The 14,604-nt window shown below is 39.6% G+C and overlaps 1 long non-coding RNA gene across 1 annotated transcript; it reads left to right on the plus strand.

Moving 5' to 3' along the window:
- LOC110392859 lies at nucleotides 8,756-14,275 on the plus strand. The gene is made up of 3 exons (XR_002434656.1): nucleotides 8,756-8,861; nucleotides 11,145-11,274; nucleotides 13,341-14,275. It is a non-coding gene; the product is annotated as an uncharacterized LOC110392859 (long non-coding RNA).

The following is a 14,604-nucleotide window of genomic DNA, read 5'->3' on the forward strand; positions in this document are numbered from 1 at the left end:
ACTGTGAGAAGAGACAAAAACTCAGGTTTGTAATGTGTTCCTTCCGTATCCTTTTGACATAGGAATTGGTGTATACTTTTCACTCAGAATCCAAAGAAGAAACACTCGATCCATCTGATTTACAGAGATATTTTTAAAGTAATTTTCAGTCTAATTTTTCATAATTTAATCAAATTCTTACATGTTTCTAATTTAAATGTGACTTCTGTTAAAATTTCATGAGTAACACTTGATCTGAATGATACTTAAGGGTTCTTAACTTGTAAATCAAAGAATGTCTTATGTCGATTTCTGTAATTAGCTTTCTCTGTTAACTTAATCATTTTAATTCAGTAATAATTACTATAAATCAATTTTATTTGTGCAAAAAGAGTACATCAGTATAAAAGCAGCCTATGTAGTTTTTAGTTAGCAAAGAAATAGAGGAAGCTGGGTCAGTTACCATCATACGCAGAACAAACTCAGCATAGGGAGAATAATGTAATCTATGGCCTCTTGATAACAGACAAGGGCAGTGACTACTAAAAGCAGTTTTCTATTCCTTAAATCTGCTCTCCCAGAGCACACCCAGTGTTGCCCATGGCTCAGCTCTGGCCAGCAGTGGGTCCCTTTAGAGCAGCTGGAGCTCTGATCTGATATGGGGCCGCTGCTGCTGGGCTCTGCTCGCACTGCTGCAGCCTCCTGCTACCAAAACCCTACCACCGAAGCACAATTTGTAAGCACTTATTTTTCTGTTTTCAAAGATGTTTTAAAAACACTTTGCGTGTTCAGTGTGGTTATGACTCTGAGTAATCTAACCTAGCCTCAGAGATGACCCCGTGTTGAGGAGGAGGGTTGGACTTGATTCAAACCTAAACCATTCTATGATTTTATCTTTCATATCTTTTATTCTCAGGATGGTTCGCACTTTTAGATGTCTTTGAAAATGGAGGAATTCCTATTCCTTTTGCTAGTAACATATTAACAGCGAGGGATCAGAAAGATGTTTGTTTTCAGGATAATCTTGCAAAAACATGCCAGAATGGCAGTTCCTACTTTGGCATCTGATTTTTTTCAGTCCCTTACATGTAATGTTGCATGTTTTGTGCCACTTCTTAGAAAGCAGAGATCCACACTGCAAGACTGCTACATTCTTTGGCACCCTGACAGCAATCAGGGATGCCAACAATTTAAAATCCATAGATCATGAGCAACAGTCTTTTTCATGGAGGTGATCCTTCTGGACTGGATAGATAAGTACATTAGTGTATCTTCATGCTTACCTGACCTGTGAGGTGTTTATACTGGGACTACTTAGAATAAACACAGGATCTAAACATTCTGGAAGGCCACCCTGACACCATTAATGAGTAAATATCATATTTTAGCTGTTGGAGGGAAGTATTTCAGTCAATATACTTTGGTGAAGCGTGATGATCACTTATAAATTGAGACCAAGTGCTTGATCAAGATGATGTAAATGAATCACAATACAAAAAGTAGTTACTGGAAAGACTGACCATAAGCAGATGAATGCTATTGATGAGAATGAATCAGTTTAGCTTCTTATGACTCCTTTTTACTGTAAGCTTATATAACATGGAAAATACATCTGTTGTTAAATGTATGCTAACACTTACTGTGTATGAGTTTTGATCACTATGACCACATGGCAACAGTGACCTAGTGATAAAGTCTCACATTTGGCTTGAACATAAACCGTGTTTCCCTCGAGATGTCAGTGTCCAGCAGGTGGCACTGTAATTAAACTTTTGCTACTGAATACATTTTTTCATTATACTGTAAATTTCTGCGCTCCAAATAATCAATGCTATTCCAAGATACTGAGAAAGATTTGACATCAGTATATTAAGAAAATTAGATTGATTCGCTTGATATAAATTCTTTGAATAATTTACTGCACTCCAGAATGGATGACTATATCAAATATATGCATGGAAAGTTAAACTAGATTTTTTAATGGAAATTTTAGAAATTTCATTGCCTGTTTTCTAATCTCTTTAAGTGAATTACCTGGATCAGGCATTTCATTCCCTTCACACAGAACTTGAAGACTGATGAAGGGAAGGCCTTACTTTTGAAATACCAACGTGTGCCTGTCATATTCAGTCACTTAAATACATCCAATAAAAGTCTGCTTTCCAGTGCTCTTGATGGGTTACATCAGATGACCATGGAATCTGGTAAATTTGAATATATATATATTTTTAAATAAGGATATAAGCTTATGATGAAAAGAGGTGAGGTGAGCATAAATACCAAATAAAAAATAGCTTGATCCTTCTCTATAAATAACCTAATCTATCATTAGCATTCATCTGTGTCAGGTAATTCATTAGAGATATAAAATGTATTTCTGAAATGTCCATCTCTCTTCCTTCACTGTTGGGAACCCTGCTTTATGTCCTGCTTGCTTTCTTATTTACTAGTGTGAATTTTTGGTTGTTACATTTGGATTGGCTTTCTTGTTTATTCCATTGTTTTACTTTGCAGATGTCTTGCCAGTGAATATTTTTCTTCTGAAGTAAGACTATATCAGGACAACCATTTCGTGAAAACCTAGTAGCAGGTAGTACTTAAAAAAAAAGAAAAAGCTCGTATTTTCTAATACAAACGAACAGCTGACTCCTAGCCATTTTTCACTTTGTAATAATTCCAAGTGGTACATCTGTAAGAGATGATATTTCACAGAATTGTACTGTGGTTCAGCCCCATAAAAGAGTTAATATTCTCATTCTTCACAATGCTTTTCCAAGTGAGACAGGCAAATAATCAGTCTGTAACCAACTGAAGAAGCACAAAAGCAGTCAGCTGTTCCAGTGCCGTGTTGAATAAACCTTGTGACTTTTCTTAAGTTAAATTTGTTCTGTCTTTAAGAACAGAAAAGGAGAGGGAACAGCAGCTGTTTTTTTAAAATATATATTGTTATTTTGGGGTATTTTGTTAGCATGTATTGTAGTGGTAAAAATAGAAAGCGTATTTGACTAGAAATGGAGTAGCATTGAGTTACGAGATGTTTTGTGGTGAGATAAGTGGCAGAAGCAATTAAAGTATTTTTCTTCCTTTCAACATCTTTTTTCTTGACCATATGGTTAGTATAGTTTTATTCTCCTTAGAGTAACAATCATACTTTTGATTGGTAAAGTAATTGAGAAATAGACATGAGAACTAAGCAGGATTGGTGGTATCTGGCATTACTTGGAAGAAAAATTCCACTGACAGTACATCTAGCAGTAGTCATTTTGATATGCTAGATGCCTAGGTTTGGAAGAACGATGGAGATATGTTGTGAGAGGTTCACTTTTTGCCACTGCTGCTTCTCAAAGAAGATCCTCCTTGGGGAAGGAGGAGTAGGGTTGTTTTCAATTGTCTTCATGTCCACGTGGAGCCCAGTCATGAGTGATGTCCCCCAGGGGTCCGTCCTGGGACTGGTGCTCTTCAACATCTTTGTCAATGACATAGACAGTGGGATTGAGTGCACCCTCAGCAAGTTTGCTGATGACACCAAGCTGAGTGGTACAGTTGACACAACAGAAGGAAGGGATGACATCCAGAGGGACCTGGACATGCTTGACTAGTGGACACATGAAAATCTAATAACGTTTATCAAGGCCAAGTGTGAGGTGTCACTTGGGTCAAGGCAATTCCAGATATGAGCACAGACTGGGAGAAGAACTCAGTGAGGGCAGACCTGCAGGGAAGGACTTAGGGATCCTGATGGACAAAAAGCTGAACATGAGCCAGCAGTGTGCACTTGCAGCCTGGAAGGTCAACAGCATCCTGGGCTGCATCAACAGATGGGTGGCCAGCAGGGAGAGGGAGGTGATTGTCCCCCTCTATTCCGCCCTTGTGAGGCCCCACCTGGAGTCCCCCAGTACAGGAGGGATGTGGAGCTGTTGGAGCGGGTCCAGAGGATTCCACAAAGATGATCAAAGGGCTGGAGCACCTCTCCTATGAAGAATGGTTGAGGTAGCTGGGCTTGTTTAGCTTGGTGAAGAGAACGCTCTGGAGAGACCTCATTGTCGCCTTCCATTAATTGAAGGGAGCTTACAAGCAGGAGGGAGACTGACTTTTTACATGGTCTGATAGTGATAGGCCAAGGGGGAATGGCTTTAAACCACAAGAGGGAAGATCTAGGTTAGATGTTAGGAAGAACATCTACTCAGAGTGTGGTGAGGCTCTGGAAAGCCTGTCCAGAGAGGTTTTGGATGCCCCATCTCTGGAGGCATTCAAGGCCAAGTTGGATGGAATCCTGGCCAGCCTGATCTAGTGGTTGACTGCTCTGCCTGTAGCAGGGGGTTGGAGCTCGATGATCTATAAGGTCCCCTCCAGCCTAGCCATTTTGTGAATTGACATATGATTGGGAATTTCTTTCTTAGCAACTCAATATTAAGCTTTATGTAATGCTTTTCTCTTTGATAGAATGAATTGCCCATAGACAACCAAAATATCTGACTATTCTGACAGAACATATGTATAATTGCTATACACAAACTGTACTGTAAACCTATGGTATACTTTCTGTCACTTGATTTGCCTCTTTAGTTCCTGAAAACACCTTTGGAATCTCAGTGAAGAACATGAATGTATTCAGATTGGCTTTTTGTACATATCCTGCATGCATAGATTGCATTGACTGTTCTCTCTTCACAAAGTGCCACTTCTGTGCTAAAGGCATTTGTTGTTTGTCAGTTTTTTCATCTGACAGTGTAGACTAGCAATTTCCCACTGATATTGTTGACTTCGCTGTTAGAATAATGCTTGATAAGATGTACTCAGTATCAGGAGGGTGGCACTGGGTTCTCTATTGGTGTAGCCAACGGACATGTTGCTTTGCCAAAAATAAAGGTTTTTCAGAAGATCTTTTAAAGATCTTCTGAACAGTAAGGTCTATGAATTACTGGATCCTCACTGAATGTTCAGTATAAATGTCATATTCTGGAAAAGTCAGTCTTAAGCTGACTTTGTCAATGCCAACTTGATTTTTCTTAAGCCCTATTCCCAACAGTGTTGTGTAGCATTTTTTTTCTGGTTGTAAATCAGTGAAACTCCTGAGATAAATTAAAACCTTGAATTCATTCCAAGGTTACTTTTTATAGATACTATGTTGTATGGCCTTGGAGAAGGAAAGAGGAAAATTTGACCAAAAGATTCATCATCTCCTCTTTGAACTCAAAAAGCTTTTCAACATGTGCAAATAATTTTTAATATGTTTATTGTTTTAGGCTGTAACTTGCATCTTGAAGTTTCTTATTAATTATATGTTAAATATTTAAAATTATGTAAATGTTAAATAATTTTCCTTGCATCTGTGTTCTTCTAAAGCATATGTCCCATGGTTCATGAAAGAACTTTTTTTTTTTTTAAAAGGAAGTCAGTTGTTACTTATTTTCTTTACAGTGTTGCCATAAATCAACCTGTAATATTAGAATCAAAATGTAAAATAGCAAGGGAACAGATTTCACTTTCTTCTAAAGTGATTAAGTCCTGGGAAGCAGGATAAAGGGGAAAAGATTATACCACAGGTCTGTGTTAAAAATTTATGCAGTATGGTAAGGGAATTTTTTTGATATTCAAGTGTTCTTATCCAGCTTTTACTTTACCTCTCAATTATTATTCCACCTTTCCTGAAACAGAACACTGGCAGTATTTTGATAATGAAGGACCATCTAGTATCACACTAACATCTAGATGTACTATTTCTGTCCATGTTAATTTGCAACAGCTTAAAATATTTCTTTGTGAGTCTTTTTTGCACAGCTTTGCGTTCCCCTCACATGACCATAAGGAAAGAACCACGATAAATGAATACTGAATATACATGCTCAGTATCAGATTTTATTTGAGCTTAAATGTTCTTTTTCCTATTTTCTCTTGTTCTTGAGGGAATGGGCCTTGTTTTAATATTACAAGTGTTGGTAATTTCAGAACTCTTAGAAACTTGCGTTTTTTAGATCCTACTTTTACATGAGTTTTACATCACATGCCCAGAATAAACCCAGTTATTTCATTGTTCTTGTAGTTGCATGTGAAAAAAGAAAAAGCTATCAGTCATTGATTTACTTTTTTTCTGCACCAAGTTCTGTGACATGATTTTTAACATCTTTTCTTTCACAGGTCTCTTACAGCCTTTCCTGGAAGCTTGCATTAACAAATCCTTTTTCCATGCTTGTTCTGTGTTGCTTCAAAATTCCAGGCTAGATATTCCTGATATGGAGAAGCTCCTAGTTACACTGCAGAAGATCTTGGGTATAAGGTAATCCCTTATTGCCATTATTCTGTTGGTTGTTATATGGGTCAATACACTTGGGAACTTTTCTCTTTCTCTTTTTTCAAGAACAATTATTCTTTATGTACATAGATGGCAAGACTTCTTAGAAGAAAACTCATCTTTTCTTTCCTCCATCCTTCAGTTTTACTGAGGAACTTTGTAAAGAATCTCTGAAAATTCACTCTTGCATGTGACAATGAAAATTGACAAAACTCACATTTTCCACCAAAGCCAATTTATAATTATTTTAATTTCAGACTTTTGGGGCATGTAAAACTTTATAATAGGCTTCCACTGATTATTAGTTGATGGTAACAAAGATCTTCATTGTGTCTGTGGCAGCATACTGCTAGGTTTCATGGGTGTGTTATTAATGGGATTGTTCTGTTTATAAAAGCAGGCATATAAGCTCAGCCATGGTTTACCATAGAGTTCATTATTTACAAAACTCTGGGATTTGTTTGATTTTCCTAGGAACAAAATTGAGCTCTAGGGAAAAAAAAGTATTTTCCTGTGAAATACTCTGGTGTAAATCATAAATTTCACTGGAAGTAATCTAAAAGTAAAGTTAGCTCAGAAATCCAGATTGTTTTTGATTACTTTTATAATTAAAAGACAACCTCACAGCCAGTGCCATGAGTCTTTATAACTGGACTTTGAAATACTCTTGAAAGTAGATTCTTTATTGCTGCTTTTGTAGTATTTCATTATTATATTTGCCTTGATAGCATTCTGGATTTTCTGTATGTGTCCCATTTCTGAAATCTCGCTTCTCATTGAGGAAATCCAGTTACAATCTTTCCTTAAGCTTTTGCTATACCATCTCTAAATACCACTTAGTCAAGTGAAAGTGTAGTTCTTGATGACTTTTGTCAAGATTTTTCTCTATACATTGGTAACTTCCTGCTTAGAGACAGATTTATACGAGCTTCCAATATAATGCATGTTTTTTTCATAAAACAAGTCATTTTCTGTAAAGTCTTTACTGTTTTGTTGAAACTTGTCAATTTTCAATTATCAAATGTCATTTATTTTATATAAAATCTTTTGCAGAGGCAATAAAGTTGATGTTTGAACTGTTTAAACTTCATGAATCGACCAAAGAACTACAGATGACAATGGACCCAATTCATTCTTGTATCTGTACAAACCTAAATTCTATTCTGTATAATTTGGGAGTGGAGTGGCACTCATGCTGCCGCTCCGAACATGGGTTGCTAGCACTATCTTTCAATCCGATTATTGTTCTGTACAACTTATACAAGTTGCCTATACTGCTTGTGGAAATTACTACCATAAATAAATTATTCAGAACCTCAGTATGCTGTAAGTTACTCTATTTCATGTAGAATCTCATTGATATTTCCATCATTTGTGAATGGGAAAATGAAAAAAATAATTAGTTTTAATGAATAAAACCACATTTTCAAGAAATAAACTTTATATGACAAATGAGAAATTTTCCATTATTTTAATTACCCAATTTCTTAGCATTTACTCTTTTTCCCTGTTTATATAACATTTAGTGTTTTATCCTCTTTTATATGAACTCATGTTACTTTGAGTTGTAATATCATTGACAGTGCAAATACAAATTTTATTTTAATGTTGCACTGCTGTATTTTGTATTAATTTCCAAATCAATCCTCATTTGGTCTCTTAGCTACCCGCATTTCTTTTCTGAATGTGCTGAATATACATTTTTGTCTGTCACAATTCAGTGCTCAGTACTTCTACGTAGGAAATGGGGCACTTTCTAAAAACTTGACTTAATTTCCCATTTCTAATCTCTGATTCATCACTTGTACTTTAACTACTGAAACTTTAATTGTGAAATTGAAACTCGAATAAAAATATAAAGATCCGTTGCATGTTATTCTTTGACTGACGCTAGCTAGAAGGCTATGAAGAAGTGGTACTAAAACAACTGGAAATAATGAGCTGAAACAGAGATTTCTGGTTCTATTTCTAATTGATAATCTGCAGTAGTTGAGCTAACTAGTAACAGTGTGTAAGTTAGTAGTGTAGATAACCCATTTTACGTTTGTCACTACCAGGCAGAGGTAAGTACCAGAAGAATATTGTAACAAAATCGCAGTATTTCTCCATTTGTGTTTCTAAATATTTGCTAGATAGATTTTTCATACCTCCATACTGCACTGTGTTGAACACCAAGCTTGTGGGCCAGCCCAGCGTGGCTCTCTACATTGGCCCCTGCTGCAGCCTTGTTCAACCATCCCCCCAAGCTGCCATTCCCCTGAGGGACCTTGGCAGCCTCTGTTCCAGCAACGAGCTGGAGGATGTAGGAAAGGGGAACAACATGAAGCTCTTTGCATTCCCTGCTGCCTGTTGTGGCATTTGGGGGAATTGGTAGGTCACAGCTTGAACTGGTGATTGAGCACCTGGTGAAGGGGTGAGAAAAGGCAAATTGTTTGCATCTGTGCTCTCTACTTGACCAGAAAGGGTGGAGCCAGGGTGGAGCCACTCTGGGCTCATATAAGGGCTGGTCACTGAAGGGAGAGCACCTCTTAGGCCTAGGCTGCTTCCTGAGAGGATGTGATGCACAGCTAGAGAGCCTCTTCACAGCTGGGTGAGTCCAGTTCTTCTTTCTATATATGATTATTAGCCCACCTGCACATACTTTGCCAGGTATCACCAAGAACCTATCAGAAGCAATTTAACTTTTTAAGCAGAACAAATGAGTAATTTTGTTTCCAGTTTTCTGATGTGTCTCTTAGTGGATCTTTCACCCTTTGTGATTAGACTTCAATCTGAAAAATACTGAAGTCAGATAAAGCATGAATTTCTGCTAGATAGCTGATAGTTTAGACATCTCTGTATGGTCTTGCCTTCTCAGTTGGAACCTAGAGCTTCCTGTTCTGTTTTTTTTTTTCCTTTCTGTGTTTGTAGTATTTGAGTACTACAGTATGAGCATAATGTTCTACTTCCTTATTCTTCTGGAAGATCATCTTCAACGAGGGATGCTTGCAAAAGATAATGGTAACTATAGCTATTCCTTGTGGTTTCTGACTTCCTCAAAAATGTGGTTTATGTGACCATGTCCTGTCTGCGTTCTCCAAAAGGTATATGCTGTTTTGAGTATGCCAGCTGTTTCCAGCCAGATTTGGTGGCAGAACACTAATTTTCACCAATTTTGAGATAATTTGGGAGAGACCGGAAGAAGATGACTTCTACATTTTCCAGTAGCAGACAGCAGCTCAGCCAGACGACATAGCAGGCTGCAGCTGGTCTGAAGCTATGTCTTGCTTATTTGTAGGTCTCCAGGAGCAATTAATTCTATGCTGGTGATAGTAGAAAGCTTCTGGTAGCCACAGCTTTTTGCTTCAAAAGAAGATAAAGAACAGAGTTTAAATTCACGATCTGCATCAATGTCTTATGTATATCATTTTCTTACCAAGCCAGATTTAAAAGGAGCTGTAAGCAGAGGTCATGATTCAGAGGTGTGACACTAGATACTTTAGGTGGAACATGCACATACATGTGCATAATGTGCACATGTACATAATTAAAAGCAAAATGGCTTTAGGGATTGATGGTCTGCTAGAAAACATCTCCACAGTAGCATACTTAAATTTAGTCCAGAGAACGTGCAAATTTGGCTTGTGAAATACTACAGAAAGCCTCCACTTTGCCAGTGGTAAAGGAGTTACAGTGGCAAAGCACTGACCCACTGGGAAAAATATAGTACTCACTGTTTTAAAACTCACAGAAGTTATTGTGAAAGGAATAGTGCTGTGCTCCTCCCTTTCACATCCACTGGAGAAATGCTGTGATGGACAAAGCAGCTTTGTGTTGCACTGACTCTTGTAATGTGCTGTACCCCAACCACCGCATCTTCTGTCAGAAATAGAGATGTTTGGGGCTGATGGCAGTCTACAGTGCCGTCTTCTTTAGGGCTGTTTTTCTTGCATGGTTAGACTTGAATCAAAATTCAGTAGAGCCATGACATAACAAGACATTCTGATCCCCAAAGTCACAGTAAGAGAATTACATTAGAGTCATAGAATGGTTTGGGTTGGAAGGGACCTTTAAGATCATCTATTTCCAACCCCCCTGCTCTAGGCAGGGACACCTCCCTCTAGACCAGGTTGCTCACAGCCCCATCCAGTGTGGCCTTGAGTGCTTCCAGGGAGGGGCCATTAGAGAAAAGTGGCCCTAGAAGCCAGATATAATTTTCATTTATTTAATTCAGAGACTATACTCCTTGCCTTCCCCATTACACAAGGATATTTAGTTGAATCCCAAGGAATGCTTCCCTCAATGCACCATGACTCTGATTGCTGCAGCTTAGTGGAGATGCATGGTAGGTGCACAGCACTGTGTCTGTGAGCTTGGTGCCTGGCATACCGTAGTGGTGGAAGCTCAGTGTGAGCTGGAATTCCCGCTGATGAGGTAACTGTAAGATCATCTTCAGCTCCATGAAATGGCAGCCTCAGTGAGTTCAGCTGTAGGGGAAGAAACAAAAAGTTGTGATCTGGCTTAAAGGGGGGAAAAAAAAAAAAGCACTACATGGTCTATTCAGAAAAGAGCATAGTATTCCACCCACACAACAAAACTTAGGAGAAACACTATTTCTTTGAAGAAGGTTGGAGATGATTAATGCTGCCAGACTGGTTTCCTTCTGCAGAAGAAGTATTTTAGTGTGTGGAAAGTAAGGAATGCAGATCATCAGAACCCTTTGTTACATGATCCTTCCCAAAAGGTCACAGTTGGACGTCCTCCTGGTTTCTACTGAAGCAGGACTGATCCTTTTTTGCAGCAGCCTTAATGCCAAAGCTGAATTCCAGAATCAGAAGCCTTGCTCTCCTTCCTTCCTATTTCAGTTTCAGCCTTTCTGTTAATCTGCCCTTAGGGTTCCTTGTTCCTGGTTTACCACTGTGTGGCGGATTATGCCTGGAAGTTGTTGTCTATTCCTGGACTGTGCCTTGCAGTACAGACCTGAACCCTACTACGGTCTTGTTTAGAGCAGCTTCTTCTATCAGGTATGAAAAATGAATTCTCCCTTTTTTTCCCCCCCCCTTCTTTTAAAGGTGACAGACAAATGAGATGCCTGTGCAGGACCTGTGTAACAACTCCTTGCTGATGCCTTTGCATGCTCTGCTGCAAAACACTCCTTATTTGTCCACAACATAAGCATTCAGATGCTCTAGTTTCACAGAACACTGGCATAAAGGAGTCAACATTTTTCTATCTTTGAAGAGTGGTTGATAATGATAAATTAGTGCCTGAGGTACCCAGCGCTGTGCAACATAAATTGTATCACAACAAATAATCAGGAGAACTTATTTGGATGTGGGGGAAGTAGGATATATACAAAATAATGTGTCTGGAACTGAATATAGGCTGAAATGCTGCATTCTTACTTTGTTTATATAAATAACATTTACTGCACAATCCAGTGGGAAGCCTATCCAGTACATCACAGGGGCATAAGCTCTCTCAGCTTCTCGTTATCACACAGGAGCATACAGGTTGCTTGCAGAGGAGGGACTTCTGTGTGTGGGAGCATCCTGAGGATAGAATTGCTGGAGGAATCCCATGCAAATATACAGACTGGGAGGAGCAATCCTTGAGAGTAGCCCTGCAGAGAAGGAGCTGGAGGTCCTGGTGGGTGAAAAACTTAACATGAGCCAGCAGTGTGCTCTTGCAGCCCAGAAAGCAAATGGTATCCTGGGCTCCATCTGAAGAGGGGTGGCCAGCAGGGACAGGGAAGTGATTGTCCCTCTCTATGCTGCCCTCGTGAGGCCCCCTCTGGAGTACTGCGTCCAGGTCTGGGGTCCCCAGTACAAGAAAGATAGGGAGCTGTTAGAGAGGATACAGAGGAGGGCCACAAAGATGATCAGAGGGCTGGAGCACCTCCCCTATGTAGACAGGCTGAGGGAGCTGGGCTTCTTCAGCCTGGAGAAGAGAAGGCTGTGGGGTGACTTCATTGCAGCCTTCCAGTACCTAAAGGGAGCCACAAACAGGAGGGGAGTCAACTCTTTACAAGGGTAGATAATGGCAGGACAAGTGAAAATGGTTTTAAGTTGAAGAAGGGAAGATTTAGGTTGGATATCAGAGGGAAGTTCTTTCCTATGAGAGTGGTGAGGTGCTGGAACAGGCTGCCCAGAGAGGTTGTGGATGCCCTGTCCCTGGAGGTTTTTAAGGCCCGGTTGGATGGGGCCCTGGGCAGCCTGATCTAGTAACAGATGTGGAGGTTGGTGGCCCTGCCTGTGGCAGTGGGGTTGGAGCTTGATGATCCTTGAGGTCCCTTCCAACCCAAGCTGTTCTATGATTTACCTCAAGGTCACAAGTGCTATGTGGAACAGCAAGGGATTTTTCCCCACCTCTTAAATAAACCTCCCTAGTAACAGAGTGGGACTTCTAAACATGGTGTTCAATGAGGAGAAATGGGCAGACAGGTGGTGAACTTCTGCTGAAAGCAGCATGCCTTCTCAGGTGATCCTTCCATGCTGGGTATGTAATCACTTTACCATTTTGGTCATGGAGAAGGGAGTCTGGCCTCAAATTGCTGAAAATGGAGGCAGTCTGTCACAGCTGCTTTGTGCTTCAGAACAGAGACCTGTCCTTTTTTCTTGTCTTCTTTCTGTTTCTGTCATTGCACTAGGACCGCCATGTGCTAGGTGCTACAAAGAGAGCAATTACTGAACACAGTGAGGATTACAGAGAGTCTGCAAAGCCAGGCACGTTTCTCTCATCAAAGAATGAGATGGTGCAATTCAGACAGGGATTGGGTAGGAAAGGTCTTGCTAGATGGCAACTGCTCTTGTCTCAGAGGAACTTTTCCACAGTCACTAAAAAGGTTGTTGGTGGAGTAGGGAATAGAAGGAAGACACATAAACATGCACTACTTTTTGTAGTAGGCCCTGCTCACTGGAGGAAAAAAAAAGTCCACTATTTTCATGGTGTCCATCAATCACATGGACTGTAGAAGTACTTATTGCAAAACCTTGAGCTGACCAGGGTGCCATAGGAATCTGCAGGGTCTTTTAAGCACTTCTAAGGACTTAGTCTCTTCAACTTAAAAGCTTTTTTTTTTCTTTTTCAGGGTATAAAGAACAATTAACAATATCAGAAAGGAAATGAAAGGACTTGTTGATCATTCTGTCTGACCTCTTGTTTCCCTGAAGGGGTGGATTTTACATTTTGTTCCAAATCTAACCATCAAATTCTAAGAACCACTTCACATTCCTGTTTGCTTTCTGGGACTGACACTGTGCAGGAAAGCCCATGAAGCCATGGAGAACTTCACATTTATTATGCTTTATTTTACAGTATTACAGTATGCACACGGTGTCTTGCATTTGCCATGATGAATAAAGTAACAAACTTCCAGGGATAATGAAACTTGATCTGTATCACTTTAAAGGCATTTTATGAGTTAGCCAAGCCAGTATCACTGTACCCAGTAATGTAATGTAAGTCACCAGCATTTTTCCTTCAGTCTGGTCTTTGAGCATTAGATTAAAAGGCTCAGACTGAAATATTAAGTGTTCCAGAAAGAAGTGCTGTCAGGTTCTGGGATTTAAAAAAATTTTTTAAAAAATTTCTAATTAACTTCACACCAAAACCAGGATTGAGATTTTGTACAGAATACTTAAGTATTGTTAGCTTCCTTATTGTTGTTAGGATAGTGCTGTCAATCATAGCTTTGCTCTGACCTTCTATCAGCCAAATTGTAAATAGCGAGAACATTACACAATGCTGGAGAAATTAACCTTAAGTACACCTTAAGCTTTCATCTGATCAAATAATTCCCCAGAATAGAATGCTAATTAACATTACCAGTAATAGACTCAGGTTTGTCTGTATTTGCCACTGGCTGATTGAAGCTATTTCAGAAACATTCCTGAGCTGAAATAGTCACAAACCTGAAATACAGTGGTCACTTTGAAAAATTCAGTTCATCTAACCTTTGGCATCTATGGAATAAATGTTTACAACAAAGCTTACCATGCCAAGTTCTCTTCAGTAGAAGATGAGTCTCACTGCAGGCACCTGTACTTGCACAGGTATATCCCAGTGTGCTGGAAGCACTATACAAGAAGGGAAAATTGAAGTAAAATGGAAAAATTGAAACAAAGATGACATTCTAGAGGAGCCCTCATTATTTGATTATTACATTTTCTTGTTTTCATAGAATCACAGAATGGTTTGGGTTGGAAGAGGCCTCACAGTCACCCAGCCCCAACCCCTGCCATGGGCTGGGCTGCCCCCCACCAGCTCAGGCTGCCCAGGGCCCATTTAACCTGGCCTTGAGTGCCTCCAGGGATGGGGCACCACAGCTTCTCTGGGCAGCCTGGGCCGGGGCC

This window comes from Numida meleagris, chromosome 1, assembly GCF_002078875.1.
Source record: "Numida meleagris isolate 19003 breed g44 Domestic line chromosome 1, NumMel1.0, whole genome shotgun sequence".
NCBI lineage: Eukaryota > Metazoa > Chordata > Aves > Galliformes > Numididae > Numida > Numida meleagris.